The sequence below is a fragment of the Pleurodeles waltl genome, chromosome 9 (assembly GCF_031143425.1).
Source record: "Pleurodeles waltl isolate 20211129_DDA chromosome 9, aPleWal1.hap1.20221129, whole genome shotgun sequence".
Lineage (NCBI taxonomy): Eukaryota > Metazoa > Chordata > Amphibia > Caudata > Salamandridae > Pleurodeles > Pleurodeles waltl.
Window position 1 is genome coordinate 1,129,418,943 of NC_090448.1, and position 12,515 is coordinate 1,129,431,457.

The 12,515-nt window shown below is 46.2% G+C and overlaps 1 long non-coding RNA gene across 1 annotated transcript in view; it reads right to left on the reverse strand.

Moving 5' to 3' along the window:
* LOC138260422 (uncharacterized) overlaps positions 1–9,209 on the reverse strand; it is an 87,638-nt gene extending 78,429 nt beyond the window's left edge. Inside the window, exons 1-2 of the long non-coding RNA XR_011198853.1 lie at positions 9,124–9,209; positions 5,727–5,802 (exon numbers count right to left, since the gene is read on the reverse strand). This is a non-coding gene — a long non-coding RNA (uncharacterized lncRNA). The remainder of the gene's footprint in view (positions 1–5,726; positions 5,803–9,123) is intronic.
* Between the last annotated feature and the right edge of the window lie 3,306 nt (positions 9,210–12,515).

Sequence of the window (12,515 nt, forward strand, 5' to 3'; positions counted from 1 at the left end):
AATGTGAGTGTATGTTGTGTGTTGTGAATGCGTGTGTGCGACAAAGTATGTTGGTGTGTGTTGCGGTGTGTGGGTATGTACGTGTGCATGCGTGGGTGGTGGTGGGTATGCGTGTGTGCATGTGTGTATATGGGTGCGCATGTGGGTGTGTACATGTGCGGGGGTGGGAAAGGAAGGGGGAGGGTGGGGGAGGGCTTTGACGAGACCCCTATCAGTGCCAGGGAAGGGATTCCCTGGCACTGATAGTGCCTACCGCCATGGTTTTCGTGGTGGTAAGATTGGCACAAAAACCATGGTGGTATGCCGGGTCCTAATCCTGAGGGTGGGATTGTGATGGCTGCCAGGCTGGAGACCAAAGTCTCCAGCCCAGCGGCCATTACCAACCTGGAGGTCGGTGTGTTAAAGTGGCTGTCTGTGATGGTGGTTACCGCCAGGGTCAAAATCCCATTTTTGATGGTGGTATTAATGACGCTTTAACACCGACCGCCAGGGTCGTAATGAGGGCCATATTACTATTAAAGTATGATTTACATTTTTAATGCAATAATAAAAATACATTAATAATGTTTTTTTTCCTATATAGAAATGTTGACTCTTAAGTTGAAATATGTATGTTTAAAACTGTAAAAATATGCATTAAGTAAACTTGAAAAACATAGATAAAATGAGAAAAATGTATGTCTTCATTCCATAAAAATATATGATTAGCAATATTATTTATTACAAAAATATAACCAACTATTATGATTCTACACACCAACAATATTAATTTAATAATACAGCCTATTTCTACTACAATTAAACAAAATATTTCACACTAAAATTATAAAATTAAATAATCACACTCCAACATAAACCAAATGTAAGTGGTGGACATTAAAGGGTTGACGTTTGCTATTCCCACTTTAATGTTTACACATTTGGGGAAGGTGTTGGACAATAAAGGGGTGCCATTTACTATTCCCACTCCTATCTCAACCATTTTGGGGAAGGTGTTGGGCACTACAAGGGTGACATTTACTATTCCCACATCAATCTATACCAATTTAGGGAATGTGTAGGGCGTTAAAAAGGTGCAGTTTACTATTCCCACTTCAATCTAAACCAATTGAAAGAAAGTAAACTATTTTGAAGAAAATGTTGAACACTAAATCATGACATTTACTATTCTAAACTCCAATCTATACCAATTTGCGGAAGGAGTTGAATTCTAAAAGAGATGGCATTTACTATTCCCACTCCAATTTAGAACAATTTGAGGAAGGTGTTGGACACAAAAAGGGTGATATGTACAATTCCTACTTTAATCTATACCAATTTGGGAAAGATATTGGACACTAAAAGGGTGACTTTTACTATTCCCACTTCAATCTATACTAATTTGAAGAAGGTGGTTAACACTAAAGGGACTAAGGGCCTGATTACGAGTCTGGCAGTCACAAGCCCACCAGACTCGCAGTGGTGGTCGGACCCCCGTGGCTGTGGCAGTCCGACCGCCAGTTTGGTGGGCGAACTGCCAACTGACTGCTGTCTTCGCCAGGATCCAAGATCCCGATGGGATGACGGCAGTCTTGGTTAAAATCAGCCGGGGCGGCACTGAACTCAGAGCAGCCCTGCTGATTACAGCCTTGTTCTCCGCCAGCCTTTCCTGGCGGTTTCCCCACCATGAAAAGGCTGATGGAGAACAAGCCTCAGGGGGGCCTCTGCAATGCCCATGCCCCTGGCACTGTCTGCTTTGTGTATTTTGAGGGTGTTGGTTGCCCCCCTCTGTGCTACGAGATAGCACTCAGCTCATTTAAGGGAGCCAAGTGCTATCTCGTAGCACTGTTCCTACCTGTCAGACCGTCTGGAACGCTCTATTTCAAGGTTTCCGCCAGTGAGCCACGTCACACTGGCGGAAAACTTGTAATAGAGCGGGGAGGGAGTGCCACCACCATGGCGTCCTCCCTGCGAGTTTGGCGGTCCCATGTTGGGACCGTCAAACTCATAATCAGGCTCTTAGTCTAACGAGAAACCCCAGGCACCCCCAAAAATATTAAAGGCATTCCAATGATACTCTTAATTGACAAAACTGTATGGCTACCATGGAAGTTGGCAAATTATATCAAATGTATTATCAATTCAATAGCATTATGCACAAAATATATATTCAAATGTACAAATCTATCCAAACAAGAGATATTATATGCAAATCAATGTGATTAAAAATACCATTCACAACAACCCCAATACTCATGACATACATATATCATTCTCTCCATACATACGTTGCATCTCTAAAAACCATCAACCTGCCACTGTATCACTTTCAAATTAGGAACCTGGAAATAAAGTGCATTCCAACACTATTGCGCCCAAAGTCCACATTAATACTTTGCATATACAATGTTGATAATCATATTCAATTACTCTACAAAATTTGGTATGGCTCTTATTATGGCAAAAAATCACTCTAAGTTAACAATGACTAAGTAATGCACAGTACACTTTTCTACACAATATACAAACTCAATTTCTTCGATGTGATGTTCATATTGTACTGACAATAAAGCAGCCTCTAAAATAAAATTGAGGCTTCATTCTTCAACACGCATTTTGGCGAAAATGCCTTCCTCAGGAAATGCCACATCTTATCTTGTTCAGATCCACTATATTTCTCTTTATGTTTATCACATCTGAAATTTTAGCACAACTACCTCAGACATAAATAGTATATAGATCATACATATAAAATATTATATATCTTCTCATAAACAGAGGTAAATGTCCCACTCTTCATACCATAGCATCACCATTGAAAGTGAAATTATCAACAGCATGCACATGCTATCTCCATATTGTGGCCATAGGGCCTAAAGAACAGCCGGTCTAATCATCAGTCCTAATGGGGAGGGGGTGTGCCCCTCCTTCATGGGCCTTTGAAAGGCCATGGCACTCCAATCCCTTGGGCCGATGTAATATTGCTTTAGGGCTGGGGGTGTGAGTCCCCCCTCTGAGAGCCATATAATGCTCTCGGTCCCCCACCCCCAGGGGCTGATGACGGCAGTGTCCAGAGGGATGTATGATAGAACAACACATGCGTGTGTCATGCGTGCCTTTATAACAACTTTTCTTGTAAAAGCATGTATGGTAAAGGAACATGCGTGGTATATTCTCCTGCGCCCTGCCCGTTACACCCGATACCATACTTTACCCCGCCCTATTCCTTAAACTGCCCCTTACCCTCTGCCTTGAGCCCTAAATCCCCTCACCCTGAGCCCTAAAAGTAACCCTAGCCTGACCTAAAAACTACCCGCACCCACCCTGAACCCTAAAACCTACCCTGCACTGTCCTAAAAACTACCTGCCCCCTTCCCCACCCTGTACCCCTAAACCTACCTCGCACTGTACTTAAAACTACACTCACCCCCCGTCCTGTACCCTAAAACTTACCCTGTACTGTCCTAAAAACGTCCCAACCCTCCCGCCCCCGCTCTGAACCCTAAAACGTAACCCGCCCTGTCCTAAAAACTACCTGACACCCTCACCCCCGCTCTGAACCCTAAAACCTACCCCGCACTGTCCTAAAAATGACACCAACCCCCCTGCCTTGAACCCGAAAAACCTACCCTGCCCTGCCCTCAAAACTACCCCAACCCCCCACCCCGACTACCCCTACCCCGCCCCTGAACTTTAAAATCAACCCTGCTCTGTCCTAAAAACTACCCGAAGCCCCAGCCACTGCCCTGAACCCTAAAACCTACCCCCTGCCCTTAACAATACCCTAAAACCCCACCCCGCACCATGTCCTAAAAACTACCCTCTGCAGCCGCCCTGTCCTTAAAAGTACCCAACACCCTGCCCCCACTCTGTACCCTAAAATCTACCCCACCCTGTCCTAAAAATGACCCCAACTCCCCGCCCTGTCCTAATAATTACCCCAACCTCCCCCCAAACCCAGCCCCACTTACCTCTCTCTCCTCTGCTCTCTGCTCCTGCCTGTTCCACCCTGACACCTAGACCGCTTTCTCTGCCATTACCACTCATATGCGTAGTAAACGCATGCGTGGTAAACACATGCATATTAAACGCATATGTGTGGTAATGGCAGCATGGTCAATGCAATGCTATGCATTGACTTCGTTGTAAGTGATGTTTCCTGTCCAAGGGACCCCATCCTCCAGGGCACTGAGTTGTTCCCTGCACACACTATCCCAGGCAGGGAACATAGGTTTTCTCCTGCCCGGTGGAGAAGAAAGAACAGCTTCTTCTGCTAGGTGGGAGCAAACCAATGCAACCGGCTTGGGTGCAGGCAGGGGAGCCAGTGGGCTGAGGGGCTGTGACCTTCCCCCTCAGTACCAAGGCCCCTAATTGCTATGAGTGCCCTGGGTGAGCCGGAGGCACATAGGCAGTTTTTCATTTATTCAGGGCAAGGGGGATGGGGTGCTTCCATGTAATGGTTTAGAAAGGGAGAGCTGCATACCCCTCCCTTTTAAATCACAATCCCAGGGGATGGGGTCCTCTCTGCCTTGTAAAAGAGCAGGGAGGGGGATGTTTCCCTCTCCCTTTAACATCATAATGTGGCTCTGGGAGTGGGGTATTTGGGCCATCTAATTACTCATGGAAAGGGGTTGTACATCCCTTGGCTCACTTCAGTGGATGCAGATCCTCCAGGGATTCATAGTCCCCTTAAAAAAACATTTTTGCACCGAGGAGGACCCTCTCTCACTAGGCCAAGAGTGTCAGGGTATCCCTACTCTGTCCCTTTCTAAGTGTTTTCAGTCTTTTTACAGGACAGGGGGCTGAGTTCTGGAGTCCTAAAATGGCTGACTCAGCATCTTTCTTGATGTTTTGGCAGCCAATCAGATTTTATCTTTTTTGATTCAGGGATTCTCCATAGTGTGAAACACACATACATTTTGCACCTTCATTTCTTAAAAACGACTGAATGGATTTACAACACGAATAAACAAAATACACTGTTCCAAACGAAAGTAGGTGAAAGGAAGAAAGGAAGTCCTAAATTTTAGGAGCAAAAGTCCTCACACACCCAGATGGGTGTCATGCTTCATCATCGGAGTGCTCCTCGTCAGACCGGCGCTGCAATGTCTGACGGGCTCCCCCCAATGAAGGGGGGACTCTTTGCCAGAGATCTTTTCTCAATGATGCCATGACCCCAAGAGTGAGTTTGGACAAGAAAAAACTAGGAGAGTCATAAGAGAAAACTAAAATTGGCTCACAAACCCAGAAAGACTTTATTGATCCAAAGGGAGGGTTGAGGCCAAGATTAAAAGAGGAGGAAGAAGGAGTGAAACAGAGACAATGGTCAATCACTCTTTCCTACAGGAATACAAAAAGAGGGTGGGAAACTATCAAACCAACCCTCGGGGAAGGGTCAACATGTTTCGCTTCTATGCGGTCCAGACGGATCCTACTACGCTTCTTCAGGACCTAATGATTACATGCTTCTCAAAAAAAGGGGGAATGTAGTCACCTGAAACTATCAGTTATGGTATATCCAGTCACTTACAGTTAGTCCGGAACAAACAATGAACGAACTATTCCTAGATGTCGCCCTGTAGTAAAATAAATACAGGTTATAATAGGTAAAAGCAACATTGGCTAGTATTATAATTACTTCATGGGTTCCAATCATAGGACAGATGGTGTCGAGCAGTGAGCAAAATGGTGGGGGTGGAGATTGTGGCACACACATGCAAAACAAAAATTATTTTGTACCAACTCACCCTCCCTATCAAGGAACGGGCTTCATGGGATGGCAATGGCCACAAGCCGGGCGCTAGCACTCTGTTAATAGGATGACTAAAAAACAAGAAACAATAGTGCAGGCTGTTATTATATGAACAGGATTATGTGGTCAAACAAAGTTTATGTACAACATATAATGGGCAACCGTCTAATGAAACAGTAACTACGCCATGGCTAAAACCCACCATGGAGACATACATCTACAAAAAATTATTTGTCTAAATCTTATGACGGTGTGTCTATAGGCTAATCAAGGCCCAAAAGAGGTGTTGGTAAAAAATATATATATGGATATATCCCTGACAGTATCTGACCATGAAAAGCAAGTGTAAGGAAATGGCTCCCTGTTGAAATTGCCCCACACTTTTTGCCTGATACTGATGCTGACTTGACTGAGTAGTGTGCTGGGACCCTGCTAACCAGGCCCCAGCACCAGTGTTCTTTCACCTAAAATGTACCATTGTCTCCACAATTGGCACAACCCTGGCATCCAGGTAAGTCCCTTGTAACTGGTACCCCTGGCACCAAGGGCCCTGATGCCAGGGAAGGTCTCTAAGGGATGCAGCATGTCTTATGCCACCCTGGGGACCCCTCACTCAGCACAGACACACTGCTTGCCAGCTTGTGTGTGCTAGTGGGGATAAAATGACTAAGTTGACATGGCACTCCCCTCAGGGTGCCATGCTAACCTCACACTGCCTATGGCATAGGTAAGTCACCCCTCTAACAGGCCTTACAGCCCTAAGGCAGGGTGCACTATACCACAGGTGAGGGCATAGGTGCATGAGCACTATGCCCCTACAGTGTCTAAGCAAAACCTTAGACATTGTAAGTGCAGGGTAGCCATAAGAGTATATGGTCTGGGAGTCTGTCAAAAACGAACTCCACAGCTCCATAATGGCTACACTGAAAACTGGGAAGTTTGGTATCAAACTTCTCAGAATAATAAACCCACACTTATGCCAGTGTTGGATTTATTAAAAAATGCACACAGAGGGCATCTTAGAGATGCCCCCTGTATTTTACCCAATTGTTCAGTGCAGGACTGACTGGTCTGTGCCAGCCTGCTGCTGAGAGACGAGTTTCTGACCTCATGTGGTGAGGGCCTTTGTGCTCTCTAAGGACAGAAACAAAAGCCTGCTCTGGGTGGAGGTGCTTCACACCTCCCCCCTGCAGGAACTGTAACACCTAGCTGTGAGCCTCAAAGGCTCAGGCTTCGTGTTACAATGCCCCAGGGCACTCCAGCTAGTGGAGATGCCCGCCCCTGAACACAGCCCCCACTTTTGGCGGCAAGTCCAGGAGAGATAATGAGAAAAACAAGGAGGACTCACCCACCAGTCAGGACAGCCCCTAAGGTGTCCTCAGCTGAGGTGACCCCTGCCTTTAGAAATCTTCCATCTTGATTTTGGAGGATTCCCCCAATAGGAATAGGGATGTGCCCCCCTCCCCTCAGGGAGGAGGCACAAAGAGGGTGTAGCCACCCTCAAGGACAGTAGCCATTGGCTACTGCCCTCCCAGACCTAAACACACCCCTAAATTCAGTATTTAGGGGCTCCCCAGAACCTAGGAAACTAGATTCCTGCAACCTAAGACGAAGAAGGACTGCTGAGCTGAAAAACCTGCAGAGAAGACGGAGACACCAACTGCTTTGGCCCCAGCTCTACCGGCCTGTCTCCCCACTTCAAAAGAACTGCTCCAGCGACGCGTCCCACAGGGTCCAGCGACCTCTGAAGCCTCAGAGGACTACCCTGCATCTAAAAGGACTAAGAACTCCAGAGGACAGCGGCTCTGCTCCAAGAAAGAAGCATCTTTGCAACAAAGAAGCAACTTTGAAAGAACACCCGTTTCCCGCCGGAAGCGTGAGATTTTGCACTCTGCACCCGACGCCCCCGGCTCGACTTGTGGAGAACAAACACTACAGGGAGGACTCCCCGGTGACTGCGAGCCCGTGAGTAGCCAGAGTTGACCCCCCTGAGCCCCTACACCGACGCCTGCAGAGGGAATCCAGAGGCTCCCCCTGACCGCGACTGCCTGCTTCAAAGACCCGACGCCTGGTAAGGACACTGCACCCGCAGCCCCCAGGACCCGAAGGATCCGACCTCCAGTGCAGGAGCGACCCCCAGGTGGCCCTCTCCCTTGCCCAGGTGGTGGCTACCCCGAGGAGCCCCCCCCCCTTGCCTGCCTGCATCGCTGAAGAGACCCCTAGGTCTCCCATTGAACTACATTGCAAACCCGAAAGCCTGTTTGCACACTGCACCCGGCCGACCCCGTGCCGCTGAGGGTGTACTTTTTGTGCTGACTTGTGTCCCCCCCGGTGCCCTACAAAACCCCCCTGGTCTGCCCTCCGAAGATGCGGGTACTTACCGGCTGGCAGACTGGAACCGGGGCATCCCCTTCTCCATTGAAGCCTATGTGTTTTGGGCACCACTTTGACCTCTGCACCTGACCGGCCCTGAGCTGCTGGTGTGGTAACTTTGGGGTTGCTCTGAACCCCAAACGATGGGCTACCTTGGACCCAACTTTGAATCCTGTAGGTGGTTTACTTACCTGCAAAACTAACAAACACTTACCTCCCCCAGGAACTGTTGAAAATTGCACTGTCTAGTTTTAAAATAGCTTATTTTCATTTGTGTGAAAACTGTATATGCTATTTTGCTAATTCAAAGTTCCTAAAGTTCCTAAGTGAAATACCTTTCATTTAAAATATTGTTTGTAAATCTTGAACCTGTGGTTCTTAAAATAAACTAAGAAAAGATATGTTTCTATATAAAAACCGATAGGCCTGGAATTGTCTTTGAGTGTGTGTTCCTCATTTATTGCCTGTGTGTGTACAACAAATGCTAAACACTACCCTCTGATAAGCCTACTGCTCGACCACACTACCACAAAATAGAGCATTAGAATTATCTCTTTTTGCCACTATCTTACCTCTAAGGGGAACCCTTGGACTCTGTGCATGCTATTTCTTACTTTGAAATAGTGCATACAGAGCCAACTTCCTACAGCAAGGCATTAGAGAAATGTCAACATTCTCCATTGACGAGGAAGGTGGATTATTTATGCCCGTAAAAAAGTTTTACTGCAGAGGATACTTCAGAATACAGAAACACGCAGACTGCCTGATAATGGCTCGTAAAAAGCGGTAAAAATGATCATTGTCACAGGTAGAAGGCTTGCATGTTCACAATCATGAACAGGGAAAACAAAGTGGCTGTCTCTGTAAAAACTGTTTTACTACGGGAGGTGCTCCCGAGAAAGGTAAGTAGAAACTTGCGGGCCTGCGCGTCAGTAAATCGCACAAGAGGTCCGAAATGATCGCAGTCACACATAATATAATAGGCACGACATACGGGGCAAGGGTGAGCTATCACTTACTTGTGGCGCTCCTAGACGATGCGGGTAACCTACCCGAAGCCGTGCTCCCGAAAGAATGGGGATGACACAGCTCCGGTGGCTGAAGAACCTGTCGACCGGAAGTCAGCCCACAGTAATGAGGCTCGCGTTGCCAGGCAACCGAGCTCAGCATGGGTTAGACAAAGGAGCATCGACGACGGAGGGTAGAAAGTGAAAAAAGACTCATAGTCTAAACAAATCATTTGACAGAGAATAACCCGTAATGGCAAGTTCACAGGTTTATATAAAAAGGAAAACTGGTAATTTCCAAGTGGGACAGAGATGGAACCGGAAATGCTTAAAAGATAGTGTCAATATGTTTGGATTGCAGCTATAATTAGATTGATGTGTGAAAAGGAAACCAAGTAGGGAAAATAGGGAGTAGTTGGTCATACAGTCATAATTGACCTGGAAAAGTATGTTCAAGGCGCCTGGTCAAGGCACCTAATAACACTATTTAGCCAAACTAATCCAAAGGATGTCATCGTTCAGTCCATTTATATGGGTGTTCAATTTGAACACCCAGCGTTGTTCCAATTCAAAAAGTGTTCTAGTATGCTCATGTGGGCTGGTCTGTAGAAGAACCCACCACATGTCGTCCGGATTATGCCTGATTTCCATGTAATGGATACTCAATTTTGTCAAGGTACGTCCGCATCTAATATTACTGCGGTGCTCATTGATTCTTAATTTGACTGCCCGAGTGGTCATACCTACATAGCGCAGACCACAAGGGCACGTAATCAAGTATACACAGTTGCGGTTATTACAGTTGGTGTGTGTTAATAACCGCCATGTACCTATAGGATCAAGGTCAAGATTCCTTAGTCGTTTTGTAAGGGAACAGACATTGCAGTTCCCACAGGGGAAGTGACCTACAACAGGTGGGGTGTCCCATAGTGTTTTCTGTTTGGGAAGTCGAGTGACAGGGCGAGGACGGGTATGGACTAACATATACCTAATGTTAGTCGTCCTCTTGAAAGCAAAGAGAGGTTTAGAAATCCGTTCACCTCCACTGCGGAGGATAGCCCATCTCTTGTTTACCACTTTCTTTATGGAATTGGACATCGGGGTGAATGTAGACACACAAGTGAGTTTGGTGTCTGAGGAACGAGGGGTTGTAGATAGTAATGCATCTCTGTTGAAGTGTTTGGCTCGCTTGTAGGCTGTATGCACCACATGATCTGGATAATGGCGATCACTAAGTTTATTAGAGAGATCTTCGCTTCGGAGTCAAATGTGTGGATATTACTACAATTACGGCGTAGTCGTAAGAACTGGCCGTAAGGTAGGTTGTCACGCAATGCTCTTGGATGATGACTCTCGTATAGCAGCAAGCTATTGCGATCGGTTGTTTTGTGATAAGTGGAGGTATATAATTTACCGCCCTCTATGCTGATCATCAAATTCAAAAAGGGTATCTGGGTTCTGGATGCTGCGGAAGTGAACTTCAAATAAGGATCTAAACCATTGATCCAGGTAGTGAATAGGTCAACCTCAGTAGGTAAACCTTGCAAGATAATCAAAATGTCATCGATATACCAGTGCCATAATTTGATATTGTCATGAAATGGATTGGTGGTCGGTAGTATGAATTTATTTTCGAAGTCGTACATATAGAGGCAAGCCAAACTTGGCGCAAAAGTGCTTCCCATCGATGTGCCTCGTATTTGATGAAAGAGTAGATCTTCAAATTGGAAAAAATGTTCTTTCATTGCCAGAGCAGCGCAGTGCATGATGAAATGAACTGGAGAGGTTAATACTCGATTGGTGGAAGAAAGAGCAGTCTCAGCTACCTGTAAGGTAGCTTCTTGACCTATGCTAGTATATAAGGCCTCTACGTCTAGAGTGATGAGAGCCTGAACAAAAACCATAGAGTTGATAGTCTCGATCAGATTGAGGACTTCTTTGGTGTCTTTCAGGTAAGTAGCTGATTCCTGAACAATGGGTTGTAAAAAATGATCACAAAAGATGGATAACGGTTCGAGAACTGAACCAATCCCTGAAACTATGGGGCGACCCGGGGGAGGTGTTCTACCTTTGTGAATTTTCGGGAGGCAATAGAAATAAGGAATGCGTGGATTCAAGGTATCTAGGAATTCTGCTTCCTTCTGAGAGATCCATGAATTGCTCAGTGCCTCCTCTATCATCCCACGGATCTCTGTTTGTAATCTCTCTGTGGGGTCATGTCTGATCTGGGCATAGTAAGTGGAATCCCCGAGCAGACGTAGACACTCTTGTCTATAGTCAGCTGAGTTCATCACAACTGTCGCACCACCCTTATCTGCTGGTTTTATTACGATACCAAAATCAGAAGCCAAGGCCCTCAACGCATCGCTCTCAATCGTAGAAATGTTAAAGAAACTCTGTTTAGGTTGCAGTCTAGTGAGATCACTCATTACTGCTTTCTCAAATGCCAAGACGTCACAAGGCATGGATGCGGAGGGAGGCATGAATTGAGACGGGTTCCTCAGACCTGAATCTTCAGGTTGGTTATCATTAGGTCTGTCTTTGAAAAAAAACTGAAGTCGGATTTTTCTAAAGAATTTAGGCAGTTCACATTGAAGACGGAAGAAGTCTTCTTTTGGAGTGGGTACAAAACCCAACCCTCTGTTCAAGACCCTGGCTTCATCAGAAGAGAGTGGTCTAGAAGATAGATTAACTACTAGGTCCGAGTTGGTTGGTTCTTCCCTTGACTCCGGGTTACCATTTGGGGTTCGTCCTGGGCCCAATAGACCCTTCTGCCTCTTCCTCTCCTTCTGCCTCTTCCTCTGCCCTGGCCGCGGCCTAAAAAAGGCATGTAAGGCAGCATGGGGCGTGGTTGGAAAAAGGGGAAGGGCTGTTGCCATGCTAGAGGTTGCCCAGGATGATACTGTGGGTAGTGAAACAATGGTTGAGATCTATCATCATCCGTGTTCCACCCATCAGATGAGGAACTATTGCTAAATTTGCGGATTTCCTCATTGAGGAGGAAGACTCATCCGAAGAGACTGACTGGGTCTCAGCAGTGAAGTCCTCTTTAATGTAGGGATAGACCTTCTCCCTACTGAACCTGGTAATGTCCTTCTAGAATTTGGTAATCTTTTGCTGGGTCAGGAATTCCCTCGTTTCGTTGAGTTCGGAATTAATCTCTGTCAACCGGCTCTTGAAGGCGGCAAGAGAGATAGAGGTTTTTAGTGTACTCTCCATAAGGTTGATTTGTATGGTAATGGATTCTGCTATTCGTTTGGATGTGCTGATAATGAGAACTAGCCAGTCTTGTGTGCACTTCCAGGCGATCTGGGCCCAGTCTTTACTAAAGGCCAAATCTGGGAAGAAGATCCTTGGCATATTGGATACGAGAAGCCCGTTAGGGGCTATGTTTGCTCTCAAAT